The following is a 10093-nucleotide window of genomic DNA, read 5'->3' as shown; positions in this document are numbered from 1 at the left end:
GGGGGGGAAGTGAGGGATTTCTCCTTAGATTTCACTTAGCAGCTAGTCTCACCATACTCCTGTGATGTTTATTTACTTATTTATATCCCACAGCATAAACTTAATGAAGACAAGGATTCTATTAGCGCTTCATTAGCAGAATGTTTAATCAAAACTCAAGCTTAATGTACATCATACCACACTCTTGACAAATGTTACTCCAGTGAACAAGCTCAAAAGGTAGTACTCGGGCCCGGAGAGATAGCACAGCGGCTTTTGCCTTGCAAGCAGCCGATCCAGGACCAAAGGTGGTTGGTTCGAATCCTGATGTCCCATATGGTCCCCCGTGCCTGCCAGGAGCTATTTCTGAGCAGACAGCCAGGAGTAACCCCTGAGCATCGCCGGGTGTGGCCCAAAAAAAAAAAAAAAAAAAGTTAGTACGCATGCTTTGCATGTGGCAGCCAGGAGTTCCATTTCCAAGCATCAACCACATGGTCCCAGCTTGGGCACTGTCAGAACAACGCCGGGCCAGGTGCAGATGCCCAGAGCACTGCCAGGTGAGGCTCCAATGCCAAACAAAACACACACCAAAAACAAAAACAGGCACATCTTAGCGTTGTGATGAAAATATGAAAGGAAAACAAAGACTCTGGTTTTCATGCCCATTTTACTTTGTTGTTGTTTTTGGGCCACACCCGGTGGTGCTCAGGGGTAAAGTAATTACCACTGGCTCTAAGCTCAGAAATCAGTCAGTTCTGGCAGGCTCAGAGGACATATATGGGAAGCCGGAGATTGAAGCCGGGTCAGCCTGGTGCAAGGCAAACGCCCAACTCCCTGTGCTATGGCTCTAACCGTAAATCCCATTTACTTCTGCCTTTCCCCTTTTCTTTTTTAGATTGGCTGCTTTGATTCGCAAGGACCTCACGAATCCTGACATCTGCAATGCCCACGAGAAGGGGGTAAATGATTACCAGAGGAAAAGCAAAAAAAAAAAAAAGGAGTCGGCAACCAGGATTTAACAGAAACGTTTGAGTTCTTGGGAAGATTCCACTTTGGGTGGAATCTTTTTTTTCAGGTTGAGTTCTTGGCAGATTCCACTTTGGGTGCTTCTCAAGTGTGCCCAACTCTGGGCAGCTGAGGAGGTGAAGAGGACAAACAGCACGTCCTCAGGAGGGAAAGTGCTGGGAAGGTTCATCAACAGCCAACAGAACTTCCCAGAAACAAACTCAGGTCTTCACTCTGGACCAACTCCAAAAACCCCCCAAAAAACCCCGCAAAAAACAAAACTTGTTTCCTTTCTTAATCACAAACCATGGCAAAGGTGAAAGGAAAAATCTGACTTCCCTGGAGCCCGAGTGACAGGGAGCCGATGGCCTTAAGCGAGGAGTTTTAAGGAGCCCAAAACAGTGTGACAAGACTGGGCAGGTCGAGGAGGCCATCCTCCTCCAGGGCTCCTTCCCTCCCCTGCCCCGGGCCCAGCTGCATCTGAGGCCGCTTCCAGGCAGCAGGGCTCCATTTCCTTTGGCCTTAAAGTCCGTCCTCCACAGCCACGTAGCAGCAAGGCTGCGGCGGGAGGGCGGGCGCGCGCGCACCGCCTAGTCAGTCAGTTCGCCCCCCCACCCCCAAAAGACGCGGGAAAGCTAACTATCTAGGTAGGCGCAGGCACATGGCCGTCCGCGCAGCACTCCCAAAAGCCCCGTAATGCGCATGCGCGCGCGGCCCGAGCCGGGACTCGCGGCTGGCCGCGGATCCTTCCGCCGCGTTCTTTGTGTGGCGGAAGGGCTCGGAAACATGGCGTCGCCCGTCCCTTCCCGTCCCGTCAGGGAAAGCACTACTACTCATAAAAACAAGCCCCAAGTCCCGCGCGCCGCTCAGCCTCCCCCGTGCCTCGGGAAAGGGGTGCCGGGGAGCGGATGGGGGCGGATGCGGGGCAGCGGCGGCCGGGCGGCGTGAGGGAGTGAGGGAGGGTCTGACGGGCATGCTGGGAGCTCGCTCGCTCACTCACTCGCTCGCTCGCCCGCCGCGGTGTCCTTCCGCGCGCGCTCGGCTCGGCTCGGCTCGGGGACTTGGCGGGCGCCGACGAGCCCGGTGGCGGCATTGGGGCCCAGCCCGAGCGCGCTCGCCTCGCCGTTGTCCTGCGGAGCCTCGGGGGGCCGCGCGTCCGGTCCGGGTCCGAGTCCGAGTGCGAGTCCGAGGCGCTCCCCCGCCCTCGCCGCAGCGCGCCGCGCCACGCCGCGCCGCGCCACACCACACCGCAGCGCGCCGCCCGCCCGCCCGCTCCTCGCCCGCGCCCCGCTCGCTCCCTCCGAAGCCTTTCCAGGTCAGTGCGGGTCCGTGTGGGGCCCCGTTAGCACCGGATGTGGAAGTGGATCTCCTCGCGGCTCCCGACGAATTCCACTTCCCCCGGAACCCAGATCGGCGCCGCGATTTCCTGTTGATCGCGCTCAGGGCCACGCCGGGTTTCCGGGGCTCTCGGGCCCGCCGCCGGGGGCCGCCTGGGACCCGGGGCCGCCCGCCCCCCGCCGCGCCTGCTGCCGGCCGGGCCGGGCCGCCTCGCCCGGCCCCGCGGAGCCGAAGCCGAAGCCGAGCGCAGCCCCGCAGCCCCGCAGCCCCGCGGCGTTGGCCCCTTTGTCCCGGCAGACGCGCCAGGCCCGGCCCGGCCGGCCCGGACGGCGGGATGCTCCCGGGGCCCGCGAGGCGAGGCGAGGCGAGGCGAGGCGAGGCCCGGCCCGGCCCGGCCCGGCCCGCGCGGGTGCTTGGCGGGAGAGCGCGCGGGCTTGGACCGGCCTCCCCAGGGGTCACCGTGCAGGCCCCTTCCCGGCCGGCCCGCCGGCGACTTTTGGCTCTCCGCAGCCCCCCCGCAGCCTCGGCTCCGATCCCCGTCCCGCCGCGGGTGGGTGTCGACGGCCGCCCCGCTCGCTGCCCGCCCTTCGGGCGTCGCGAGTTTTCCTGGGGATGAGTTCCAAAGTGCGCCCCGCTTCCTGCCGGGGCTCGAGTCTCTTCGCAGGCAAGTTCATTTCCCCAAAGCACCATTTGGAGTCCTCCCGAAACTTGCAAAGTTGACTTAGATATGACTTATATATATACATATAAACTTTTATATATATAAATATATTTTTTTTTACATTTTTTTGTATTCAATGCAGAAGTTGGTGGTTGGAAGTTTCATTTACACATACGGTAGATGACCCGGCTCGCTCGCTCGCTCCCTCAGACCCACCCAGCTTGGTTGCAATGAAATGCCTTTGCACTGACATCAAGCCCGCCTAGCTTCCCACTTTTCGACCTCAGTTTTTGAAATTAGGAAAGCTAAAGGTGAGGTGTGTCTCTCTCTCTCTCTCTCTCTCTCTCTCTCTCTCTCTCTCTCTCTCTCTCTCTCTCTCTCTCTCTCTCTCTCTCTCTCTCAAACTTCTTCAAACGAAAACTTTTCCTAAATTAATGATTAAAATCCGTTGCATGTATGGGACCAGAACGGTGATTCTTTTTATTTCTTTGCACTTCTGAATGTCGTTCCTACGTGTTCATTGAAATAGTCTTAAGCTTACTGTGCATGTTGGTCTGTTCCGGTTTCACAGCACTGTGATTTTTTTAAAAAACTTGACATAAAAGTTTTGAAGCCCAGGACCCGGAAAGATAGCACAGTGGCATTTGCCTTGCAAGCAGAGCAGCCGATCCAGGACCAAAGGTGCTTGGTTCGAATCTCGGTGTGCCATATGGTCCCCCGTGCCTGCCAGGACCTATTTCTGAGCTGACAGCCAGGAGTAACCCCTGAGCACTGCCGGGTGTGGCTCAAAAACCAAAAAAAAAAAAAAAAAAAAAAAAAAAAAAAGTTTTGAAGCCCAGAAGTGTTTCCCTTCTACAAGCCCCTTCAAGCCAGATTAGATTATTACAAAAGGATCCTTTTTGGAAATATAGAGAAGATAACTTTCCCCCAGAACTTTTTTTTTTTTTAAACCAAGTTGGAGATTTAGATATTTAGACCAAACTTTTGGTCCTGCAGACTGGAAAATTTGAAGATTTTTAAATGATTTAATTTTTTTTTTTAATAATGGACACAAGAGAAACATGAACTTTTGTGTCGGATGTTCTTCTGAAAACAAAATGTAACTTGGACTGTTGGACACTTTCGAGTTAGAAGATAGGAAAGGAATTAAGTGGTATCTGAATTTGCTGAGAATAATTTTTCTATCCAAGCATATACTTGTAGAGCTAAGTATTCTTTGTTTCTTTAACTAATTTGGGGGCTAGTTATGACTAAAGATATGAAAATTTAAAGTCATACACTGGTTTCATGGTTTTGAAATTACCTAAATTCATTAACATTTGTTCTGTGAACTGTCCTCTGAATCTGTCCTCTGTGGTTCTCCTGTTTCATCAACAGGAAGCATCTGGTCATTCTTCGTGTAATTGTTAGAAAATGCCAGGTGTATTTTTGGTGTTTGCTGTACACATGAAAATAAATGTTGGATCAGATCTTGGTTAATTTTTGGTTTTTATTTTGGTTTCCTCCTATCTGCCTTTCTATAAAACGTATATGTAATCTCCTATCCCGTAGAATGTCACTTTGGCATTGGCACAATGGTTGCCTCAGAAGTTAGAAATAATAACGGGTAAAGCAAACGAGTCCTAAGGAACTTAAAAGCCACACATTAAATTGAAAAGATTTTTTTTTTTTTTTTGGTTTTTGGGCCACACCCTGTGACGCTCAGGGGTTACTCCTGGCTATGCGCTCAGAAGTTGCTCCTGGCTTCTTGGGGGACCATATGGGACGCCGGGGGATCGAACCGCGGTCCGTCCTAGGCTAGCACAGGCAAGGCAGGCACCTTAACTCCAGAGCCACCGCCCGGCCCCTAAATTGAAAAGATTTTAATTGAGGTTTCATAATTTGCAATATGGAGTCGTTATTTTATAGTTGAGTAGCACTATCCAGTGTTTTTAGTACATTTCGAATCATGAATTTATTTTGAGAGTACATGGTCACTGCAACTGTGGGAGGAAATCACCAGGGTCTCCTTTCTTACTTTGCCAACTTAAAAAAGCAAAATCTTAAAGTTCATAGCAAATTAGTTTTCTAATTTTGTTAGCCTCAGTAGTTTTCCAACTAGTAATATATGTTTCTGTGGCACCAATGTGATGCTACCTTCTGAACTTTCCTGGAGCTGTTTGCTCCCTCATAGTTTCTAGAAAGGAAATCTGTTAGGGGCTGAAATGATATGATAGTACGGTGGAATAGTAGGGCATTTGCCTTGCATGGGCTGACCTGATTATTTTCCTTGGCATCCCCTATGGTTTCTTCAAGCACTGCCAGGAGTAACCCCTGAACCTTGCTGGGTTTGGCCCCAAAGCAAAACAGGGTAATCTGTTAGTATAAAGGCTAGTGTTTTTTCAAGATGTTGACAGCAATGTTCTGTCCAGAAACCAAGTGTTTCTGTCAGTTCAGTGATCTATGCACTGGAGCACCTTTCTTTATGCTGTGAGGTATAAAGAATTAAATATGAAGTCCACTGGAGGTAAATCCACATGTAGGATTATAATACAGATAAAAAACTAAAATAACTCTTAAATCTCTTCTAAGGGAATAATTGTACAGGGTGGCAGTTTGGGATCATGATACTTAGGCACAAGTAGAGAATGTGAAAAAGATTTGCTTGTTCTAACCAAAGATACATTTAGTATAAATCAATACGAAGAGGTAGAGTAGCATATAAAAAAGCAAGCTGTTAAAAGTGAAAAGGACTGACTTTTTTGTACTTTGCAATGGCTTATCCCCTTGTGTATTGATGTCTGTTTCTGAGGTGGCATATCATAAATGGGATCTTTACTTCTCAACTTTTAAGAGTATAGGTCTCTTTAAGAATACTTCCTGGGGCCGGGCGGTGGCGCTAAAGGTAAGGTGCCTGCCTTGCCTGCGCTAGCCTTGGACGGACCGCGGTTCGATCCCCCGGTGTCCCATATGGTCCCCCAAGCCAGGAGCAACTTCTGAGCACATAGCCAGGAGTAACCCCTGAGCCTTACCGGGAGTGACCCAAAAACCAAAAAAAAAAAAAAAAAAAAAGAATACTTCCTGCCCAATACTCTTTAAAAAAGAATCGAGGATTGGACCAAGTCTCATGCATGCAAGGCATGCACTTTACCACTGACCCCATCCTTGGTCTCATTTCTCAGTATTTATATCTGAATGAATACCTGCGAGCTGATTGAAAAATCAGGGCTGGGGATGTGATACAGTGCTAAAACACATCTGAGTTTTTTGGTTCAATTCCTGGTGGTTACATTTGCACGCATGCACACTGACAAACTGAAACAAGTTTCACCTTAGTTAAAGAGAAATGAGTGCTGAGTGAAAAAAACATTAGGAGGGATTTAAAACAAGCTGTGACTTGGCAGACTCAAGTGCCTTGAAATTGGGCATGCTTCCTGACATGGAAATTCCCTTTTAAGGGAATTTGTCTTGATAAAATAAAGATGTATGCAAAGATTAGCTGTGAGCATGCTAACAACAGCACTGCTGGTAATAAAGCTATGTTTTAACACACTTGGTTGTCACTAATCACGTAAAGTCCAGAATGTCTCCATTTATCAGAAGAGAAAACCAAGTCATAGAGAAATGATGGAACTTGCCCGAAGTGCAATTTTTTTTTTGGTAGAACCAAGGCTTGGGACCTCCGGAGCCAGATTTGTTCACCCTGTTGTGAAATTATAAACAATCTATAATGTTTCCTTGTTAGGATAGATGCATTCCTATAGTGGGGTACTGACAGACCATTAGAATAGTGTTTCTTTTATACAAAGATAAGGAAAAACATTTTACTCTTATTTGGTGAAAGAAGCAGGTTTAAGAATATAGTACTAGGAGCTGGAATGATAGTACAGCTGGTAGGACATTTACCTTGCACGCAGCCAACCCAGATTGCTCCTTGGTATCCAAGGAAGTAACCCCTTGGATGCGTGCGCGCAGTGAAGGCACTGCTTTGTCTGTGACTGTAGCTCTGATAGTGGTCTAAATCTGGCACCACATACAGCCCCTGAGCACTGCCTGGTTTGGACTCCTTACTCCCAATTAATTACTCTTTTGGTTAAAGAAAAATGTCTTGGGACTGGCGAGATAATAAATAGCTCAGCAGTCCGGGTCACATATACTTTGCATGCACCAGGTATTACCATGCCATCTCTGCACAAGACCCCCTACTCCCAACACCCTTGTGTTGGAGCACCCTTGTGATCCCCAGCTCAGTATCCTTGGGTTCTAGAACTGAAACATCTACCTGGAAAGCCAGTTATCACTGGGAGTATCCTTTGAACAGTATTTAGGAGTTACCTCTAGAAGTGAATGTGTGACTTCTGGAATATAATGTGGCTAATTGTTAAGAGTATTTCGGGAGGGGGGTACACAGCGGTAGGGCATTTGCCTTGCACACAGCTGATCTAGGACAGTGGTTCAAATCCCGACATCCCATATGGTCCTCCATCCTGCCAGGAGCGATTTCTGAGCTCAGAGCCAGGAGTAAACCCTGAGCACTGCCGGGTGTGGACACCTCCCCCCCCCCAAATAACTAAAAAGAAAAAAGTTTGTTTCAGAGTATAATTTTATGGAGTATTTTTTTGTTTTTTGGGCCACATTCGGCAATGCTCAGGTGTTATTCCTCCACTTTAGAATTACTCCTGGCTGTGTTGAAGGGAAGAGAGAGAAAGGGAACCAGATGGTGCTGGGGATTGAACCTAATTCAGCATATGCAAGGTAAGTGCCCTATCTGCTGTCCTTTACTCCAGCTCCTTATCCGAATTTTACAATTTCTACAAGGATCACATATATTACTTGTAATGAAAAAAACTTAAAGTATTATATTTCAGGTAAAATATTTAAAACATCAGCATAAGGCAAGGATTTGGATTTTATATTATGTAGTTTGTGTGCATTATCCTAGGAATGCATGCAGTGATTTTTTTTTTTTAGTTTAATTTTTTTGTGTTTTTGTCCATACCTGGTGGCTCTCAGAGGTTACTTCTGGTTATGGATTCTGGAGGGAGACCATTTGGGAGGCTGGGGATTGAACGTGGGTCAGCTGAGTACAAGACAAATACTCTGCCTACTATGCTAATCGCTCTTGCCCTATAATGTTTTGTGTGTGTGTTTTTTTAAACTTTTTGGCCATATCCAGCTGTGCTCAGAGTTTACTCCCATCTACAGTCAAGGATTATTCCTGACTGGCTGAGGGTACTATATGGGATGCTGGGGATTGAATTCAGGTTGCTGCATGCAAAGCAAGTACCCTATACCAGTTCTAGTGTTTAATATTTTTATATTTTTGTAGGCTAGGAGGAATATGAATAGAGAAGTGCCTTTTATGCAATCATCTCTCCCATTCCATGTTTTACTGTCCCAATGTTGAATTACCAGAGCAAAGGAAGCAGCCCTGATGTAAGCTCAACACTTTTTATTTATTTATTTATTTATTTATTTATTTATTTATTTATTTATTTTTTGGGTCACACCTGGCAGTGCTCAGGGGTTACTCTTAGCTCTGCTCTCAGAAATTGCTCCTGACAGGCTCGGGGGACCTTATGGGATGCCGAGATTCGAACCACTATTGGTCCTGAGTCAGCTGCTTGCAAGGCAAGTGCCCTACCGCTACGCTATCTCTCTGGCCCCAATTGTTTTATATTTTTAAAAGTTCGATTCTTGGTTCTTTGCTTTGCAGTGCTGAAAATTGAACCCAGGGTTTCACACATAAAATCAAGTGCTCTATCTCTGAGTCGCATCCTTGGCCCTCTTTACTTACTTTTTTTGTTGAGTAGAGAAAAGTATCACTCCTACTCCTACCAAAACATTTTTTTTTTTAGTTTGTTTTCTCAATGTGTCATATTTTAAATGTGTTCATACTAGCTTAGTCACTCTTGATGTGACATTATACAGTTTAATATATTTATGCCTCAGTTTTCTTTTTTTTTTTTTTTTTTTTGGTTTTTGGGCCACACCTGGTAACGCTCAGGGGTTACTCCTGGCTATGTGCTCAGAAGTTGCTCCTGGCTTGGGGGACCATATGGGACACCGGGGGATCGAACCGCGGTCCGTCCGAGGCTAGCGCAGGCAAGGCAGGCACCTTACCTTTAGCGCCACCGCCCGGCCCCGTATGCCTCAGTTTTCTGTTACAAAATAGGGGTGATTACAATATCTCATCATGGTTAGATTGAATTTTGTAATAAACAGTGATCAGAAAACTGTGTGACATAATTAATAGCCAAATAAATTAATAATTATTATGGGGACCAGAGAGATAATACAGTGGGTAGGGCATTTGCTTTGCATGTTGCCAACCCCAATTTGGTTTCGGCAACCCATATGTTCCCCTGAGTGCCACCAGGGCTAATTCCTTAGGACAGAGCCAAGAGTAACTACTGAGCACTGATGCGTGTGCACTCCCCATCCCCCTATGTTAGCTACTACTTTGGGGGTAGAAATGATAGCCAATGGGTCGGATGTTTGCCTTGCTCATGGCCAACCTGAGTTCAATTCCCTGTATCCCATTTGGTCTCTCTAGCCTTCCAGGAATGATTTATGAGTGCAGAGCCAAGAGTAATAGACCCCTGAGTGCCACTGGGTGTGGCCCCAAAACACCAAAAAACCCAAACCAAACAAATTATTATTACAGTTTATTATCTCTATTTAAAACTTGATGTCTAAAAGGCTTCAAAATAAAGATGATTATCATAATTCTTTTGCATTTGGATACAAACTTCTCATGTTTGAAGAAGGATCATTTTGTGTTTAAGTAATAAAAGTTACGTTTTAATAGTTAAACAGAATCTCCACATGGTACTAATTCTGTAGTATAATGTATGAATGTTCATAATAAATGGGATAACTAAAGCCTATACATTATTGTCAGTTCAGGTAATGGGATATTTTGGGTTTCATGCCTTCTGATTTTGAAATTACAGGAACGTAGAGAATATCACTCAATTTTGAGTCTTTCTTGAGGTCTCCCAAGCTTCAGACCACTAGGGGCCAACTGGTGGTGCTTGGGATCGTGAATGCTAGGAATTGTACCCAAGGCCTTCCCATGCTCTTCAGTCTGGAGGCTTAGAGGCCCAAAATCAAGGTTCCAAAATGTTT

General features: G+C 46.9%; 1 protein-coding gene and 1 non-coding gene across 6 annotated transcripts in view; one reads left to right on the top strand and one right to left on the bottom strand.

Moving 5' to 3' along the window:
- Positions 1-2245: 2245 nt before the first annotated feature.
- The window catches only part of GABPB1 (GA binding protein transcription factor subunit beta 1), a 71761-nt gene continuing 63913 nt past the window's right edge, over positions 2246-10093 (top strand). For all 5 annotated transcript variants that reach the window (XM_049781467.1, XM_049781466.1, XM_049781465.1 and 2 more), the window contains exons 1-2: positions 2246-2299; positions 3126-3294. The gene's annotated coding sequence lies outside the window, so the exon portion shown is untranslated. The remainder of the gene's footprint in view (positions 2300-3125; positions 3295-10093) is intronic.
- Positions 8284-8414, bottom strand: LOC126021045 (small nucleolar RNA SNORA36 family). Its single transcript, XR_007499663.1, has one exon. It is a non-coding gene; the product is annotated as a small nucleolar RNA SNORA36 family (small nucleolar RNA).

The sequence above is a fragment of the Suncus etruscus genome, chromosome 10 (assembly GCF_024139225.1).
Source record: "Suncus etruscus isolate mSunEtr1 chromosome 10, mSunEtr1.pri.cur, whole genome shotgun sequence".
In the NCBI taxonomy this organism is placed as follows: domain Eukaryota; kingdom Metazoa; phylum Chordata; class Mammalia; order Eulipotyphla; family Soricidae; genus Suncus; species Suncus etruscus.
Note: the sequence above shows the minus strand (reverse complement) of the source record. Positions and strands in the feature narration are given on the sequence as shown.